Genomic DNA, 20,926 nt, shown 5'->3' on the forward strand with positions numbered 1-20,926 from the left:
TTGAGAACCACTGGCCTATCCAAGGCCCAAATCAAATCCTGTTTTATCCGTGATACCTGCATGGGCCCTCCTGGGAGCCCGGCCTGTCTCCTTCCTCTGCCAGCTCCACTTCAGCCACACTTTATGTCAGTCCTCTGGCCTATGCTGATGGATTGCCTGTCACTTCATGTGATGGTCTTCCTTTACTCTTACTTATTAGCACTTTCACTGTTCTTTCCCTTCCTTAAATGTCTGTGTATCTTAATCCCCCAGTAGAGGTGGAAACAAAGAGAGTTGAATCCCACTGTGCCCTCCATTTAGTGAAGGGTCAATAACTATTTTTGATTGCCTGAAAGGGGTCAAAGGCACTGAAGCAGAGTCAAACATTATTTTATCCGTGGCATCCCAAGATGAGCTTTGTGTGAAAGATGCACGCCGCACAGTGTTGGGGGTGCAGCTGTCAGGGTCTTCCTCCTAGTGCCAAGTTGAATACAAACCAACGTCTAGGAAATTCAACACAGTTTCTCAATCAGTCTTAAATCTGATGAGGCAAGAATTTGTGTTAGGTAAATCTGGGCATCACTTTAAGCAAATACCCCCATTGTTCTGAGTCCTGAACCTTATAGGAACGTTGCAACAATCTGAGAGAGTTCAAGTAAGCTACAAATGTCACTGTCATCCAAGACTCAAAACCCTGATGAAAGATAAGTGCTATGTCCCATTGTACACAAAGATGGGAACTGCCAGATCTTTTGGTGATTCATACCCAGTTCTTCAGAAACAAGTCAGACAAACAGGTGGTGACAGACCATTCTCACTGGATAAGGATGTGCTCTCATGGAACCCAAGTATTGGAGAGTATATTTGAGGGAAGTACCATTTAAGAAACGGCATCTTTGTTATGCTTCTACTTCTGGGAAATGCTATCATTAAGACACAGTCTCTAGGCTCTCATCAAGGCAGAAGAAACTGATTAAAAAAAAAAAAGCTTTTCATAATGGGCAGCTGGTAGCCACAAGTCAGAAAAAATAAAATACAGTCTTCTTTAAAGACAAGTGAAAGTAAGAATCAATAATTTCTAGACCCTGAACTCCCTGTTTGTACCTTCCTTTGCTGCTCAGCTATAGGACATAGTAGCTATTTCCTAGAGATTGAGACATCCGAGAATTTCATTGGTCTCTGAGATCCTTTCGAGCTCTAAGGATGCTTTTGTTCTTCCCTTTATGTGAGATTCTTTGAGTCTGACTAGTACCATGATCTCATTCATATTTAGAGGATCATATGCAGCTTTTTCTCCACTTCACTGGTCTCTGTTTCTTCAGAGTCTGCCCTGCACTGACTGTTCTTTCGCTACTTACTTACCAAAACAGCTAGCGCTTAAATATCCCATAGGTCTTTCTTTCCTTCCTTCCTTCTTTTTCTCTTTTTCTTTCTTTTTCTTTCCTTTTTTCTTTCTTTCTCTCTCTCTCTTTCTCTTTCTTTCCTTTTTTTTCCTTTCTTTCTTTTTCCCTTCCTTCCTTCCTTCCTTCATTCCTTCCTTTCCCTCCCTCCCTTCTCTCATTTAATCATTCAACAAACACTATGAAATGGAAATTTTGTGCTTTCAGATTAGCAGAACAGACAGAGTAGGAGAGCAAAGGTTTGTATGACACATTGCTACGTTGAAAATTTCCAGGTCTCTTTTTTGCTGAGACCAGAGAAAATAAACATTTTACTTCTGTTTGACAGATCTCTCTCTCTACAGCCCCCGAAAATCTCTGTAATGATTCAGGTGTGGTAGAGGCCTGAGGAACAGCATTTCCCGAACACAGTAAAATGCATGAACTTCTGCTACATGCCCAATCACAGGTACATGGGGTGATGTTCCAAGACTGAAAGGAATGAATGAATACTTCTAAATGGGAGGTTTCACTGTATAACAATAATTTGCCATGGAAAGCCTCAAATGTCTCCATGACAGCAACAATATAATACTTATTACAAAGGAATCATCAGATGATTCTGTCAAGAAAAAAAGCCTGTGGCAGCTGTGTAGGTACATAATTTCAGGGCCTGTGTATAGGTTGCTCCCTCTGTGGGGAACACATTTCACAAGGTAAGTTCCTGCTCTATCGGGCATCAGATTAAATGCCACATACCCAGAGAAGCCCTCCTGAACGCCTTACATATAGTAAATGAGTCTTTGTCCTTCCTTCTCTCAGATTCATGCTAATTTCCTTCATAAAATGTATGACATTTTTAATGCTGTTGTCTTGTATGTACTTTTGCCAGCCATCCCATGAGAATGTCAGGTCAACAAATGCAGGGCCCATGTCTCTATTGTCTTTCCAGTGCCAGCCTAGTCCTGGCTTAGCGCAGGCCCTTGAGAAAAAAAGCTAATGATCTGTATTTATATGAAGAACAAATACAGTTCTTTTTAAGACACAGATCTGTTTCTCATTTGCTGCTATGCCCAAGAAACAAGTTGCTGTAAGCTGACTGTGCTATTTGTCAAGTTACCAATTACAAAATTGGGTTGGGTCTTAGCACTCCGGATCCTATTGAAAGATTACATTTTACCGCTGACACATTGTCTAACTCAAAGTCTTCTGCTGGTTGTAAGGTGCTGGTGGTGATCAAGGCCCCATCTCTGTACAGCCTTCATTCCTGCACTAACACACACACAGTTTTCATGCGGACCAAACAAGATTGTGGGAAATAGAAAGTCTTCAGGAACCTCAGAGATGAATGGCCATACAACTGCCATGACTTACAAGATTTTCTTGGGGCCCAAGTAGAAGTAGGGAGACCCCTCCCACCAACTAAGATTTACACTGGGAGATTTGCTCTTGGGGGATTCTCCAGTGGGAACCTAAGGACCAAGGAAACCTCTTTATTAATTCTCTGCAAAGGATGGTACACGTGCAGCATGAATTGCTTTCCTGCAAAAATGATAAAGGAAAAACAATTACATGATGGTGGGAGAGTTACTATATTTTCATTTATTTTTCTGTGGTTTAAGGAGGAGATTCTTTGCTTGTTAGAATGTCACACAAAGCAAAGACCACAGCTTTAAGCCAAAACTTTAGCAAAATTAAATTTTATAAAGTGCTTCTCTTCTCTGTAGAATACTAAGTATCAAGTATCAGTTCTTTCTTCAGAAGTCACCTGTAAAATGAATTATAGAATAACTTGTACTACCTTGTCTCCATGAATTTTCAGGGCCGAATGGGCAATTTAACAAAAAGAGCTCCATCTTCTGGAAAAATATTACTGAGATTTATTTTATTTTTTTTTGTTTCTCAGACTTTCCTTTCCATGAAGATGTAGGTAGAATGGATTTGGGACTATTGTTTAACTAGAATGTTACTTGAATGCCAGAACTTGTTTTTTGATGCTAAGAAAATGAATGAATCTCTCAGTGAGTTCTTAAAAGAGTGTGAGTACCTGACTACCAACATGTTCATCAGCTAAATAAATATTCATTTGATAATACAAATAGTCCCTTGAAGGGTCTAGAAGGTGCTGCCATTATCTTTTGAGTACACCCCAGTGCACATCCGTATTTTACCTGGAGAAACGAAAATGTAACCATTGTATGGGGATTTGTGGAAGCCATCAGATAGCAGACTTTGGACCAGATAGATGTGACTTTGGATTTTGATTCTACCACTTGCCCTCTCTTAACCTTATTTTCCTCATTTGTGAAATGGCAATGATAACATAGGATTAGTGGAGATTAGTTAAGATAGTGAGCATAAAATATTTAGAACACTTATAGATGCTGACTGGCAATACGTTCCCTTTTTTCCTTAAATTATTATATCAAATAAAAAACAAGCAAAAAGGGGCACCTGGGTGGCTCAGTGGGTTAAGCATCTGCCTTTGGCTCAGATCATGATCCCAGGGTCCTGAGATTGAGCCCCGCATTGGGCTCCCTGTTCAGCCAGGGAGCCTGCTTCTCCCTCTCCCTGCTTGTGCTCTCTCTCTTGCTTGCTCGCTCTCTCTCTCTAATAAATAAATAAAATCTTAAAAAAAAGCAAAAAAAAATCCTCTATGTAGTATAATTTGTGTATTATTGCTGGGAGACTAACATTTCCTCAAAGTCATCGTCAACAATGGAGAACCAACAGGAATGATCAACACTATCTTGGAGTAGTGCTGTCCCAACAGCACTTTCTATGATAGGGAAATGTTCTATACCTGTGCTGTCCAGTATGGTAGCCACCATAGCTGAATGTGGCTACTGTACCCCTGAAATGTGGCTGGTGTGGCTCGGGAATGGAATTTTATTTTAGCGTAATTTAAAATAATTAAATTTTAATTTTAAGTATCCAGATGTGGCCACTGTATTGGACAGCGCTGTTCCAGTGAACTAGTGAGCTCTAGTTTGACCTAGATATATCAAAGTCGGCATTCACAATTAAGAAGATGAATGACAGCATTATACGTGTAACTTGTGGCTCAGCAATTTATCTGATCACAAATCTCACCGTAATAGACATTAGAAAGTGCTGTTCTTTTCTTGATGAGTCTACTTCGTGACCTCTGTTTATACCCTTCACTCTTATGTTAGATGAAGAAGGTGGAAATCTCATTTGAGTTAAGGGGGGCCAGCTCATTTGGCATGACTGTCTAAAGTGGGGCTGATAGAATCTTCCCCATCCAGAACGATGATGTGAATGTCAGGAGGACCTCACTCTCCCTTTCATCCCTGGTTCACAAGGCACCTGTATTCAAATGTAAATGTTTGCTCAGGGGTATATCTGAAGGGCCGTCGATGTCTCTAAGAATTGTGCCTGAAACTGACAGGTTTTTTTAAAGCCCTAACGGGAAACTGGGTGTGCTGGGTCAGGTGGAGACCAAAGGAATGAGGGGACAACAAAATGCATCAAGATCCAAAATAGGAGCGAAAGCTCCTCAAGCAAAAGTAAGACAGGAAGATAACGTGTAGAGAGTCAAATGGGAACGAGGGCAGAAGCAGAACAGCGGTGGCGTTCAAAGCCCCGGCAAGTGGCAGGAGAAGGAGAACATCCCAAATTCGGGGAGGGAGAAACCCAGAGCTGAGCTCTTGTCCGAAACTGCTCCCCCTAAGATCAACCGGCAATTTGATGACAACTTTCAGACCCCATTGCCCTGACTCCTGAGTCACCGTGGGTGAGGAGTGTTGACCATCCTTCTGCCTTGAGGAACTCTGTTCTTACAGTTTCCATGTACCACTTGATGGCTTCTCAATCCTCACAACTGATATTTTACTGCTCAGCTCCATAGGGCACCATATGCATTGGAGACCTCATAAGCATGTCAGTAAATGAGGACACTACGGATGATGGAGGTAAAGTGTTTTCTAATTCACACAAAGGCATCCTATGGCCTAGAAGTTCCTCAATTTGACCCCTAGGAAGGCAATACTTCGCTTAGGTGCCACCCTAGGCCCTTTGTTGTTTTTTCCTTTTTAAGATTTTATTTGTTTATTTAAGAGAGAGAGAGAGAGAGAGCACAAGCAGGGGGAGTGGCAGAGGGAGAAGCAGACTCCCCGCTGAGCAGGGAACCTGACGGGGGACTCAATCCCAGGACCCTGGAATCACAACCTGAGCTGAAGGCAGGCGCTTAACTGACTTAGCCACCCAGGTGCACCCCCTTTGTTGTTTTCATTTTTAATTAGCCACTGATAACCTCATTCATACATTGTTTCAACCACCACTAACATGCCATCTATATGGCTCTTGCACCATTCTATTATCCACAGCCCAGAGTTCTCTCCTGAGCCCTAGATTCACATCTAATTGGTTTTTACACAGTTCTAGTCAGATGTTCCAGTGACACCAAAAACACAACATACTAAAAAAGAATCGATCCCCAATCCTGATTAACACCACCACCATCCACTGGTAATTCAAGCCAGCATGTGAGAATTATCTCTATCTCACTCACTCCCCACATAACTTCAGTCTATGAATCCTGGATTAACCCCTTCTGTGTACAGCCCTGTTACCTTCTTACTGCAGCTGCTTGGGACCTCTCCACACTCCCCTCTACTAGCCACCATCTTTCCTATCAATGTGGTCCATTCCACCCCCCACATAGCTTCCAGTGGGATCTTTCTAAATTGCATATATTATTATGTCACTCTCTTGCTAAAGCTACTTCAATTTCTATGCCTTGTTAATGTGAGTCATGATAAAGTCTGAATTCCCAACTGTGGCATAAAACAAGGTATACATGAGCTGGTCCCTGCGTGTCTTTCCATTTTCAATCTCTACCACGTCTCCAAACATATGCCTGCACTTGAGTCCTGTGCACTACACTTGGCTTTCTTACTAGGCCCAGGGTAATCCCTCAGACTGGTCGGTGGCTCTTTCTAGAACTCCAGTGGTATTTACCAGGGCACATTGCAAAAGTTTCCAAATCTGTCTTTCCTTTTAGACTTTAAGTACCTTGAGAACAGGAATATGATTTTTATCTTTACATCTCTAGCACCTGCCTACCATCTGCTACTTTAGAATAAATGTTTGGCAAGTAGATGGATGAATGCACGGGTCAAAGAGAAAGGAAAGAGAGGAAATTAATGAACTTCAAATACTTCCGGAATTTCCAGAAAAGTGGGGAGTGTGAAGAGCTGGGGTAGGAAAGAAAATAGTGGCTGTGCTGCAGAAAGTATCTTTAGATTAAAAAAAATCACACTGCTTTTTCTACCTTTGTAGGTGGAAGTGCAGTGTTGATAGCATCATTGTTTCGTGGAGACCCCTAACATTTTTATGCTTCCGTTTTTTAAAATCTTAATTTACAAAAGGGAAAACATTACTTCAAAGCATTAATACTCTAAAGGCTTTGTCCTTTATGACAAAGTTGTGGATATTAGTGATAAGCCTTAAAAGCCTTAAAATATTTCAATGTAAAAGAATAATGGGAGAGGATATAAAGTGCCTTTCTATAAAATCATTTCAAAACAGTAAGCATAAAAAGAAACTCTCCAAGTGTATTTTTCCTTTCCCTTCTATTGTTTTGTTGTCTTTAAAAAAAGTTTGTTACTTTGAAAGTACACAGCTGTTCACAGTTATAAGTAAGGAGGTAGCAATATCACATCTATTTGAAGTACACTTAACATTACCATTAAGCTTCATCAATTATTTCATGTATGTACAGATGAGGGAGATGAATTTTGGTTCATAAAAATTGTCTTGCATTAAGTGTGAGATTTTGTTTTGTTTTGATTTAAAATATCTGGGGTATGTCTGTTTGCTTGGCTGCCACTATTAACAGAGCCTGTGATAGGACATTTCTTTTTTTTTTTTTTAAGATTTTATTTACTTACTTATTTGACAGAGAGAGAGACAGCGAGAGAGGGAAGACAAGCAGGGGGAGCGGGAGAGGGAGAAGCAGGCCTCCCCGCCGAGCAGGGAGCCCGATGCGGGGGTCGATCCCAGGACCCCGAGATCATGACCCAAGCCGAAGGCAGACAGTCGTTGGACTGAGCCACCCAGGCGCCCCAACAGGACATTTCTTAAATGAACATCTGTAGAGTTTTCCAAGAAGTCAACTCTCCATATCATTAGTTTGGGGTATCATTAAACTACAAGGCGGGAAGCTGCATTTCATAATTTCAAACATAGACATTTTGAAAAATACAATTATTAAAAAAAACCCCAAAACTTAATTTTTATGCCAGAGGGAAGGTGGGTAGGGGGATGTGCAGAACAGATGAAGAGGATCAAGAGCACACTTCCCGTGATGAGCCCTGGGTGGCATACGGAAATGCCGAATCACTTCATTGTACACCTGAAACTAACATAACACTGTATGCTAAAAAGATACTTTTAGTTTTAAAAGCTTACTGAGTCCATGTTTTGTTTCATTTGCATCTTCCTCTATCGTATCAGATGGCCGGGAGGTGCTCAATGAATACTTAAGCAAATCATTGACTCTTTCTAGGCCTCAGTTCACTCATCAGTGAGTGGGATTAATAACCAACCACATCATAAAGTTGTTGGAGAATTAGGTGAGACACTGCTTTGTACTCTGGCTGGTACACGGTAACCATTCAATCCAAGATTGCTATTATTGCTTGCATATCTGATCCTTGTAAGCCTGGTTACAGGGCCTTTGGATCTTCAACATGTTCATAGAAATATAAAACTACACATTTTATATTTCAGTTTCAAAAATGCATAAGAGTTCAGTAACAAAATACAAAGACAGGTTTAGAGACACATTGGAAACTGTAAATGAACACAGCCAGACAACTGTGAGAAACAGCTCTAGCAAGCAACAAGTAGTTTATGAAATAAATTCTTTTTTTTTTTTTTTTTAAAGATTTTACTTATTTGACAGAGAGAGACACAGCGAGAGAGGGAACACAAGCAGGGGGAGTGGGAGAGGGAGAAGCAGGCTTCCCAGGGTGCAGGGAGCCCAAAGCGGGGCTTGATTCCAGGACCCTGGGATCAGGACCTGAGCTGAAGGCAGACGTTTAACAACTGGGCCACCCAGGTGCCCCATGAAATAAATTCTTGCTCTTTGGAATGATTTTTATTTGTTGCAAGGCATAAAGTTATTACTGAATAACATGATGTACCCTGTAAGTCAAATGCAAATGTTGCTTCACCTGAATTTTCTCTCCATCAAGGACTTTCAGCAATTCTCCCATAGCCCTACAACTCCAAAGAGATCAAGAACCACTGCTCTAAAATGAACAAGACAGGAAACAACAAATGTTGGCGAGGATGTGGAGAAAGGGGAGCCCTCTTTCACTGTTGGGGGGAATGCAAGCTGGTGCAGCCACTCTGGAAACGGGATGGAGGTTCCTCAAGAAGCTAAAAATAGAGCTACCCTACGACCCAGCAATTGCATTACTCGGTATTTACCCCAAAGATACAGATGTAGTGAAACGAATGTACCCCAATGTTCATAGCAGCAATGTCCGCCATAGCCAAAACATGGAAAGAGCTCACGAATGGATAAAGAAGATGTGGCTCATATGTACAACGGAATATTGCTCAGCCATCAGAAAGGATGAATAGCTACCATTTACATCGGCGTGGACAGAACTGGAGGGTATTAGGCTAAATGAAATAAATCAACTGAAGAAAGACAATTATCATATGGTTTCACTCATATGTGGAATATAAGAAATAGGGCAGAAGATCATAAGGGAAGGGAAAGAAAACTGAATGGGAAGAAATCAGAGAGGGAGAAAAACCATGAGAGGCTCTTAACTATAGGAAACACACTGAGGGTTGTTGAAGGGGGGCTGGGATAGCTGGGTGATGGGCATTAAGGAGGGCACGTGATATAACGAGCCCTGGGTGTTATAGGCAACTGATCAATTACGGAACATTACATCTGAAACTAATGAGGTACTATATGTTGGCTAACTGAATTTAAATACAAGATTTAAAAAAAAAAGAACCACTGCTCTAGACTATTGTAGTCACATGACCTGTTTTGTTCTTCTTATACACAGATTTTAAAATACATTTTTTAAAAGAAACCCTTTAGAGGAGGGTTTCCTCTGAATTTGCCTTGTTTTTGCAGATGTAAGTGTATTGTGCATCTTTTCTATTTTTCTTTGAGTTTTGTCCTCTTCTCAGTGGAGATACAGAACAGTTGGTGACTATCATTCAGAATTGATCTCAATGTTGCTGCTTTACCCTTCATGCATTAAGTAGTTGTTTGTAGGAATTTTCTCTACTGTTACCAAGATTCCACAATATACATATTATTTTCATTTTAAATGATGATATAGGAGAATAAGGTCAGCATTTCTGAAATGACACGCAAGGTGAGCCTTCAAAAACAATAGAAGGGGAAATTCACTATCATCCAGTTTAGGCAAAGAAAATTAAAAGTGGTTATAGGTGGTGACAGTACAATTTCTTAGAATATTGTGAATTAAAATAATTTAATTATGCCCACAACAGATGAGCTTCGCTAATCTGAAGAAATCACCAAAAAAGATATGCTAATTCCCTGGCTAAAAAGCAAGAAAGACTGGGTCAGAAAAGTTATTGAATTCTTTAATAACAAAGAATGTGTTCACAAAAATCTGCGCCTCAGTGGCTCAGATGGTTAAGCGTCTGCCTTCGGCTCAGGTCATGATCCCTGGGTCCCGGGATCCAGTCCCGCATCGGGCTCCCTGCTAGGCGGGGAGCCTGCTTCTCCCTCTGCCTCTGCCTCTCTCTCTCTCTCTCTCTCTCCCTCATGAATAAATAAATAAAACATTTAAAAAAATGTTTAAACAAAAATCTCATAAGTAGAAGTAAGGAACAAGAATTTAGATTTTTTTTTTCCCCAACAGTGATCAAAAGATAGACACATGGGGCTTAATCCCAGGACCCTGAGATCATGACCTGAGCCAAAGGCAGATGTTTAAAGGACTGAGACACCCAGGCGCCCCTGCACTAATTCTATGTTAACTAAATAATCTTTTTCTTAAAATCTGAGGACCCATGTGCTATGGTGAGCACTGTGAATTGTGTAAGACTGCTGAATCACAGGCCTGTACCCCTGAAACAAATAATACATTATGTTAATTAAAAAAAATCTGAGGACCCAATGTAATAAAGGGTCTCACTCCACTAGCTGATGTTTGACAACAGTACTTTTCAAGCCTTACCCTCTTCCCATTCTGCCTCAGATCTGGGCAAGCTGATAAGAAAGTCCAGGTGCTTTGCCACCAGCAGTGAGTTCAAACCATGCACAAAAACTCTCATCCCACCTCCAGCCCCTAGCTGGCATGAAAACTCAGAGCCAGTCTCCTTCTTCCTCTCACAGCTCTTTCAAACTATTTTCAGATCAGCTTGACAGGCCTGTCCTGCTCTCCCCAGAAAGCTGCGTTATGGGAATAAAAAAACCTTTTCACAGTTCTTGGGGGTGTGCGTGTGCGTGTGCGTGTAGCATCATCGGTTTGGAAATCCAAACCAAATTTTTGGTGGTGATCCATTCCAGCTCTAGGGACTGGCCACAACATCCAGTCACCATGATACTGGAAGGAGGGTCCCTTTCAGTGAGGACATAATCATCTTAGTACTAATCTTAGGAAGAAATTTGCATCCAAGAAAAACCTAAAAATATCAATTTCTTGTGAGTTCATATACTGGGAATCCATTCCATTAAACCTAATCAATGCTAACATGATGCCAAGACTAAATGTCAGAGACTGAGAACTTGCAGACAAGTCTTGGGAATGGTAACACCTCCGATGGACCATTACAACACATCTTCTCTTTTTGCTTTCATCTATCATACAGAAACACAACTGTAAGAATTAAGATGTGTAAGAAATAATACATACTCCAAATGAAGCAACAGTTCTATTTTATGGGAGGGAGACTAGAACACCTGCAGGGGGCAGTAGTTAAACAAAGCAGACAAGAGAAAATAGATGTGCTAAGCTTTTGTAATACAACCCAGGATAACCTGGCTCTATTACGTTGTCTATTTAAAAATACTTTACTTTACTGTGCTTTAAAAGGTAACATATGGCAAGCTTCTGAGCTGCTGCTGTAAATGCTAAGGTTCAAATGCTGCGTAACTAGAAGTATCAGTATTTTACTCCTGTTGCTATCAAATTCTTCTTGATACCTGCAATGTAGACCCTAATTTACAGATACAGATATATATATATCTGTATTATTTTATTTTATTTTTATTTATTTTTTTAAATTTAATTTCTATTTTTTTAATATTTATTTTATTTCTGAGTTAGTCTCCTCTGGTCCTTTGGGTTTTGGTACGCTGAAACGTCGTAGGGCTCCAGGAGCCTGATACCTCACAGTTACTCAGAACATTCAAACTGGCATACCCAGAAAGGACAGTTTCTTTGGTTTAATTTGTGGAAGCACAATTACAAAACAAATGGTAGGAATTACTACCTGGTAGTTGGTGTGCTGACTCACCCATTTTTGAATTTGACGTAAAGAAAAAGGTGAAAGGATTAATGATTGTTACCTATTTCTCACTCACAGATCCTCACAGGCCCACTGCTTTTCTTCTCTTGCTTTCTGACAATCCACAGGAAATCTACACGTTTACAGGCGTAGGCAATGTTCTAATCAACCAACACAAACGACCAGGCAACTGCCTTTCTGATTAATAAAGAGTCCACTATTTACTTTGAAGGAGTAGTCTCTATAGGGGAATTCATTACCTAACCTCAGAAAGCACCCGTTGCAAACTGATTCTACAGAAGGAAACTCTGAGGCTAGCAGTGGATAAGATTCTGAAAAAAAAAAAAAAAAAGTAAATAAATAAATAAATAAATCAAGCTTTCTGCTGTCTTCCTCCCAATTTTTTTCTAGTTAATTTCCATGACATCCTAAAACAAAGCCACTTACAAACACAAGGAAATGCAAAAGCCTGTTGATACAATGTTACGGTTGAACATGTAAATGTATCAAAGGTCAAGTTTCAGTTACAGTTCCTATAGCAGTTGTAACTTGGCCACTCACCACTTCAACAGTTAACCAGGGCATCCACAACCAGAGAAAAGCACTTCTGCAGCAGCTCTAGGACTTTGTCACTGAAAAGTTTGTGCTGTTATGTTGCATTTGTTTTGGCTGTGTTTACTCACATCAGTATTTCATAAGCATCACATTTATGTTCTACTGCTGAGAGCTCTTCAAATTGGCCCCACTGTTTAAGTGGCAACGGGTTCAGCCACATGCATCTTGTAATTGTCCCTTTTAGCCAATAGCATTTTAATGTGTCCTTAACTTTAATGGAGAAATGCTTATGATAAATCCTCTTTGGTAAACTAGAAGGCTTTTATACACTATGGTGTAAGTCAGAAAATTTAGGAGTATTCACGACGCGGCAAATGAACTCAAAGTGGGAAATAGATAAAAATGAAGGGCCAAAAGACAGGGAGTGATGGACACAAAGCTGAGGGTGCAGTTTTACGGGAACTATGAAAATAAAACAACAATGTAAACATTGGATAGATTTTGCTTTAAAAGCAGAGCTATAAATGATTTTTAAATACACGTAGCAGGAAAACTAGAAAGACAATAAATACATTTTCATATTCAGACAAGAATCAGTGATCTCTGAACTTGTCTTCTTTGTATTCAAAGCTCAGTAAAACAACTCAGCATGATGCCAGAATCACAGTAGGGGATCAAATGGCCAGTCTATACAGTCAAAGTGAGATGAATGATTCTAGAATATCTAGAACGAGGGCCAACAAACCCTAGTCCATGGGCCAAATATAGTCTGAAGTCTGTTTTCGTAAATAAATAAAACCCCAATACCTTTAAATATTGTCTAGGGCTGCTTTCATGCTAGAGTGGCAGGCAGATGGACTAGTAATGACAGAAACCACTGGGTTGGCAAAGCCTAAAATATTTACGATCTGAACCTTTACAGAAAATTCAGCCAAAAAGCTTAAGTAAAAGCAGACATAGATCCACTGCCTGGAATATAAACTCTCTATGTTCGCCGAGAAGAGGACAATTTAAAAGAAAAAACCACACACAAAAAAACAAACTTGGACTAGAAGTGATCACTTATTTCATTCTGCTATTAGGCCACAGAGTTACCAAATTCCAACTATAATGTGAATAAATTATTCCCTTAAAAATTTTCAGAAAAATTGATATGATTTCCTCCATCTCGTAATCTAAACCACAAATGTATAGGTTCGATACATTTTAAAATCTAGGTCTTGGGCGCCTGGGTGGCTCAGTTGGTTAAGCGACTGCCTTCGGCTCAGGTCATGATCCTGGAGTCCCGGGATGGAGTCCCACATCGGGCTCCCTGCTCGGCGGGGAGTCTGCTTCTCCCTCTGACCCTGCCCCCTCCCATGTGCTCTCTCTCTCTCAAATAAATAAAATCTTTAAAAAAAAATAAAATCTATATATTACTGGATTTAAAATTCAAATGTCCTCTACTTGAAATCCAAATATTAAAAAGCATATTTGTGTTTTTTACTTTAGGGATATTCTTACTGAAAGTCAAGTAGAAATAAAACATTTGTGAAAAATATTATATGATACCCCAAGCAAAATGTTTATCATTTAATAACCAAGCTCTAGAGAAATGAGGAAGAAGGGACAAAATGGCTATATTCAATACAGCATGAAAGAATGCCAGAAGGAACTTAGTGACACATAAAATTCATTTTGTTAAAAAAAAAATGAGTAAGAAATAAATAGTTGTATTAGCTGAAGGAAATGTGGGAATAGTTTTGGAAATTTCAGCAAGGGAAATTCAAGTAATATACTATAAAAAACAAAGCCATAAGGACAACTAAGCTGTGTAAAATTATGACAAGAAGTCTGGAAACTTGTCTTCAGGTAATATCCTGAATAATGAAAGCAATTATGGCAAATGGCAAAAAGATTGCATATTTTTCAGGAAAAAAAAAAGTCAAGCCTGGAATTATAAAATGGTCAATTTAGCTTCATACCTAAAAAAAATACCCAAGTGACTCATCAAGAAATCAATTTTCAACTGCTTAGAAGATTCAAAAGATACAAAATAATAACCAACACGTTTTCGGCTTTCTGAAAAACACATTTAGTCAGACCAATCTCATTTCTTTCTGTGGTACAGTGACGGGGATAGTCGATGGGAGTCAATCGAGGTCTTTCACTCAGCTGCTTATGACACGCAGCTTATAAGAAAAACAAAGACGGTGTAGAAAAATACACAGACTCTCCTGGAACTGCAAAATGAGAGCCACCAAGACACAGGCTAGTTTAAATTGAGATGTGCTATTTTTTGAAGATTTAGTAAAAAAAAAATATATATATATATATATACAGTTATTAATGATTTTACAGTACGATTTTATAAAACTCATTTTTTTGGTTTTGGTTTTGTAAAAATTACTTTTTATTCATATATTAATCTAGTGTCTAATGACAGGGCTGAAATATAAAAGCATTCTTAGTGCTTATCCTGTATAATTTTCTAAGTTCATCTGAAGCTTATTCATCTAGCGTTCTAGCACTTAGCAGCACTTGCTGTGTTTTATTTCATTCATTTGTGTACATGTCTAGGGCTCCAAGCAGGATCATAAGCTCCGAGGGCAGGAACAGTTTCTTACACAAACTTTCTCTCCCATGACTTATGAATAATAGATACCAGTGAAGTAAAGGGATCCAGAAGTCAGGATAGCTTTCTGGGTTGAGTTAGAACCTGGTGTTATTTAATATTTTCAGCAGTGACAATGGGCATAGAATATATCATTTATTTGAAAGTTAACCATATGCTACTTTATGCAGCATAAAAATTGCATAGATTTAAACTTGACTATCCAACGTAAGTGGAATTATTTGAGGGCAGAGAATTTTGTCTTAATGGGGTAATATTTTAAAATAGCATTTAAAAATAGCTTTTGACATCACATACACTTTCTAATTTAAGAACTGAAAGGATCTTACAAAGCAGATATTGTTATCATCTGAGATTTAAGGGGACTGACAACATGATGACAGAAGTGTCAGAATTTGAATCTAGAACTTGAACTTAGGTCATCTGCTGCTAGATTGATGGTTTCTGTGTCACTTTACAGCACTGTAATGTCTCTCCCTTTGTATCTGTCCCACTTTGGGTTCCCACAGAAGTTGACCACAAGGAAAGCATTTGGGTGGAAGTTTGCGGAGGTGCAGAGAACATCGGAAGGGGGTAGAGATGTGATATAGGGAAGGGAAAGCATCCAGTAAGGGATGATATTAAGCCAGCTACCACGACATGCAAATAGGCCTTAAGTTCTCAAGGAAACACTGGAAATGGTGTAAAACCCAACTGTTGTAAGCTGAAGTGTGTCCTCTCAAAATTCCTATGTTGAAACTCTAACCCCCTTAGAATATAATTGTATTTGGAGATAAGGCCTTGAAAGAGGTGATTAAGCTAAAATGAGGGTGTTAGGGTGGGCTCTAATACAATGTGACTCATGTCTTTATAACAAGAGAAAATCTGGACAAAGAGACCCCAGGGATACGCACACAAAGAGGAAAGACTACGCGAGTAGCAACCAGCAGACAACTATCTGCAAGCCAACGAGGGAGGCCTCAAAGAGAGCAGATCTGCCAGTATCTTGATCTGCAACTTTTAGCCTCCAGAACGGTGAGAAAATAAATGTCTGTTGTTCAGGCCACCCAATCTGCGGTGCTTTGTTATGGCAACAATAGCAAACAAACATACCATGCCCCCGAATTTTCCCTCTCAAGTAATAAAGGACTTGGTGTTGTACTTGAGTTTGCCCTCTGTACTCGTGGCTTTTCTGGATACGTGGTCTCCTTGTCAAGCTTAAGCCTCTGGTTCGGACCCTGACCTGGACTGTCCTCACCCGCCTCCTGTTTCCCCCCCACCCTTGTTCTGCTCTGTTCCAGTATTGCTCCTAGCCATGCACAGTCAGCAACACATCCGCTTCGGTCTGAATAAGACATTTAAGAATAGCCCTTCCCAGCAAGGACTCAGGTGGACGGATGTTTTGGAAATAGCATCAGAATTTAAAAGAGTTGGCAGAGCTGGAATGAGGGGAATAGAATGGATGCTAATAGCAAACACACATAGAATTAAAACCATTTCAGATAAGAGCCATCGGTTACAGCCAAAGATTTAGAATTCAGATTGAATCCTAAAGCAGAGTATAACACCATAACACAACATTAGTGCCATTATTTCAAGTAAAGAGCACAGGGCTGACAGAGAACAAATGAGGGATGGGTGTGAATACACATTTTAATTCATTGCACCAACAGTGCTTGATGCTATGATGCTGTTATCCATCTAGAGAACAACAGGGCAGCATGCTGGAAGAAGAAATTAATTTTTCCACTACACATCTGGGTAACAATTATATCTAGTTTGGAATCCTATGAAATGATGTGTGAAATGGAAGTACTGAAATGGGGCAAGAAATGGATAATAAAGATGGTTTAAAAAAACCTTGAGGAAAAGCTTATGAAAGTTGGAGAATGAAGATCAGCAACAGTACTGGGAGTTTTTGAAGTGATATCCGTTGCATTCAGATCAGCTGTTATCTATTCCTATTGAGAATTTAAAGGAGAAGAAATGAATTTAAAAAGTTGAAGGAGAGATTTTACCGAGCCTCACAAACTTTGAGGGTCAGAGTGAAATTCAAGAAAATGCCACAAAAGTTTTAAAAAACTCTCTCTCTAGGGGTCTTTAAGAACAAAGATGATAGATCAACCTTTACAATGGATCTTGGGAAGCAGCCCATAAACTTTATCACAGTGAGAACAAATAATTCCAAAGAAGTACAGTTCTTGGACTCTGAGTAGTATTTAAGAATTCAGTGACAACTTGCCTACAACTTCTTTATTTAAAGCCTGACCTAATCTCTCCCAGAACTGCAGATTCAAATTTATTTCTGTGGCCTGGATAGACAATGATCCTGGTAGAGTTACGTAAGGTTCTTTTATGGAGGAGGGAGATAAACCTCTCAGGGATTTTCTACCCTTGTGTCAAAAAAAAATTTTTTTTATTGAGGTAAAATGCACATAACACAAAATAAACCATTTTAATGTGTACAATTCAGTAGCATTTAATACATCACAACAGAACAAAATCATCACCTTTACCAAGTTCCAAATTTGTGCTGACATTTGCAATTGGGACAAATGAATGATAATAAAATAAGTTTAGGGTGCTATTCACCATCAAGGTAAAATTCTAACTAGAGAGTGTCCTAGGGGATAAATCCTCTCTCTTCAATTTAGCTTCTGGGGAAACATAAACATACTATATGTTCCAAAAGGTACCTTTCAAATAAAATTTGATTACTGTTAATTATAGAAAATTCAATCTTTAATGGGTAATTTTATACATAAGCTTCAGGAAAACTAATCTAAAAGTCTTTCAATGTTTACCAGTTATTATATGATATATTTGAAAAATGATAAGCATAATGACAAGATAAACATTAGTCATTAAGTAAAAAAAACCATGCAATTATATATTTTATAGAGAAGTACACAAGAATTAATGAACTTTTAACTAAATACAATGGGCCTTGACTATGCAAAAATATATATGCTTGGAAAAGATAGCAAAAGGAGCTGTCTTCTGACCCCCCCGCCCCCCGCCCCACCAAAAATGTAGGGAGAGGATATATCACAAGCTGCTCTTCTTTCTGCACACATAAGGATTTTTTAAAATTTTTATTTATTTATTTGAGAGAGAGAGCACAAGCAGGGTGAGGGGCAGAGAGAGAAGCAGACTCCCTGCCGAGCAGGCAGCCCGATGCGGGACTCGATCCCGGGGCTCTGGGATCATGACCTGAGCCGAAGACTGACGCTTAACTGACTGAGCCACCCAGGCGCCCTCTTTCTGCACACATAAGGATTAATGAATGAGAAAACCAAATGCTCTCTTAGTAAATCCAAGATTTTCTAGTCCTTTGTATTTGTGTGATTTTTACAGGCAGATGATAGCTAACTAGCTGACAATAAACTCATTGAATAATATATATGACCTTAGGAAATTACATGTGATTTAAAGAGAAGAAATATTCCCCAACCCAAGTATCTCTCCCCTGGAAGTAGTCCGTGGGGCTTGAAAATACTATTAGAAGATAAAGAAGTCTCTGGTTAAATTGTATATATGCATTCTGGAAGGGGTCACGTGTCAGATGGTTACAACATTTCTGCAATTAGTTTAATAAGAGACCAATTTAGTAGGGCCACGAGAGAATGGATAAATTTAGATGGAGGAACTCCCTGAAGGTCAAGGATGTGGAGTGAAGGACTTCATGGGGAGAGGATAGTTTGGGGGGGCTGGGTCCTGTACAGCATGAGGGCACTGGAAAGCCATCTTGAAAGAAGTCAAGAAGAGCTCAGAGGCATTCTGAACACCCTCGAATGTCTTTATGAGCTAGGGTACAATTGGTGGTACTGGGCTCTCACAGAGAAGACTTCTTAACCTTTATTTAGTCATTATTACTTGGTAAAACATTTAGGATGTTATGAATAACATTTTCTATATTCCTTTTTTGGATCAAGAACAATGATATCTATAGCTTCCTGTAAGGATTCTCTTACAAGTTCACCAACAGAGAATTTGCCTTCAGGTGAGCTATACCCATCACATCTGCGGTTGCTAATACTGACCCTTCGGAGGACGTTTTCTTGTTTGGCTCTTCTGAAGCTGGATGAGTTTTTTCTTGATTGATCTTGTAAACTACTTGACTATCTCAAAGTACCTCTTAAGGAGAATTTTCCATTGCAAATATGAGATGATCTCTTTAATCTCTTTAATATTTAATATTATTATTAGATAATATTAATAATATTTACTATTATTACTCTTCAGGCGGTGCCTGGGTAGCTCAGTCTGTTAAGCGGCCAGCTCTTGATTTCGGGTCGGGTCATGATCTTAGGGTCCTGGGATTGAGCCCCGCATAGGGCTCCACACTCGGTGGGGAGTCTGCTTCAGGATTCTCTCCCTCCTCCCCTCCCCACCTCAAATAAATAAACCTTTAAAAAAATAGTATTAGTCTTCAGCCCACCTACTGTGAAAAGCATGATTTTTTCCATCAGCCATTTTTCTCTTCTTGACAGTAGTCATAGCAGAGTTTTGCTATGACATTTTATATGGAAAATGGTCCATTTCATTCCCATCAACAAGGCTCCCTGCTGCAAACCCTCATAACTGACCAATATAACTACGTTTATAACTGATTAATTGACTCAGATGACAGATCACCCAATAAAAGGAGACAGAAGGGGCCAGGCTGGGTTTTATTCTCTGTGAGTCTCAGTTTTCCACTCATAACAGGCAAATATTATGGGCCGAACTGTAGCCTCACCCCAAAATCAAATGTTGGATTCCTAATCCCCAGTACCTCAGAATGTGGCCACATTTGGAAATAGGGTCTTTGCAAAGGTAATTAAGTTAAAATAAGGTCATTAGGGTAGACTCTAATCTAATATGACTGGTGTCCTTAAAAAAAGAGGGAATCTGGATACAAACGCATACAGAGGGAAGACGAAGTGAAGACACGCAGGCACGGCCATCTAAAAGCCAAAGAGAAAGGCCTGCAGTGGATCCTTCCCTCACAGTCCTTGGAAAGAAGCAATTCTGCCAGCACCTTGATCCTAGACATCTAGCCTATGGAACTGTGAGAAAATACATTTCTGTTGTTTAAGCCACCCAGTCTGTGGAACATTTTATGTCAACCCTAGCAAATTCATACAGTTGATATCTGCAAATTCAATAAGCATATAAGGCAAGGAAAGATAATCTTTCAGAAGTCCAATGTGCTATCCGCTGCACAACAGAACCAAGATAATCTTTTTTTTTTTTTTTTTAAAGATTTTATTTATTTGACAGAGAGAGACGGCGAGAGCAGGAACACAAGCAGGGGGAGTGGGAGAGGGGAGAAGCAGGCTTCCTGCTGAGTGGGGAGCCCGACGCGGGACTCGAACCCAGGACCCTGGGATCATGACCTGAGCTGAAGGCAGACGCTTAACGACTGAGCCACCCGGGCGCCCTCAAGATAATCTTTCAGTAAGTTGTCTAGCATAGGGTTTCTCCAGTTTTTCTATCTTGTATTCCAAGAAGCCATATCAGAGAACCTGGGCCTTACCATGCTGTGAAAACAAAACTATCCTCCCCCCCCTTTTTTCCCCTCCCTTTTTATTCTAAGAGAAATATTTATTTTTACTTTATGTAAGTTTTAAGAACATGAGAGAGTGGCAGTATTGGGAATCCATTTTATTGAGAATTCTTTTCCATAATTGTTTTTATCGTTGTCATTTTTATACTAGATCTACTTCCATTTAGACCGCTATTTGTGAGGGCTGTTAATTTTACACTGACTACCAGATGAAAATTATTGGTTTCATCTCCATGTAGTAGACATCTCCAGGAGCAATCGTCTTATTGGAGATGCCACTGATTGCATTTGAAACTTTGGAAGCAAGGTGTAGATTATCCACTGTTTTTGTATCACCATATAGCTCCTTCATAGCAGCAACATAGATAAATTCAATTTTCCTTA

General features: G+C 39.6%; 1 protein-coding gene across 4 annotated transcripts in view; it reads right to left on the reverse strand.

The window, feature by feature from the left end:
* FAR2 (fatty acyl-CoA reductase 2) overlaps positions 1 to 20,926 on the reverse strand; it is a 144,484-nt gene that overhangs the window by 100,777 nt on the left and 22,781 nt on the right. The window contains exon 1 of one of the 4 annotated variants that reach the window (XM_027595193.2): positions 11,905 to 11,965. The exons of the other annotated variants lie outside the window; for them this stretch is intronic. The gene's annotated coding sequence lies outside the window, so the exon portion shown is untranslated. Of the gene's footprint in view, positions 1 to 11,904; positions 11,966 to 20,926 lie in introns of those variants that run through there. 4 annotated transcript variants of the gene reach the window in all.

Source organism: Zalophus californianus, chromosome 9 (genome assembly GCF_009762305.2).
Source record: "Zalophus californianus isolate mZalCal1 chromosome 9, mZalCal1.pri.v2, whole genome shotgun sequence".
In the NCBI taxonomy this organism is placed as follows: domain Eukaryota; kingdom Metazoa; phylum Chordata; class Mammalia; order Carnivora; family Otariidae; genus Zalophus; species Zalophus californianus.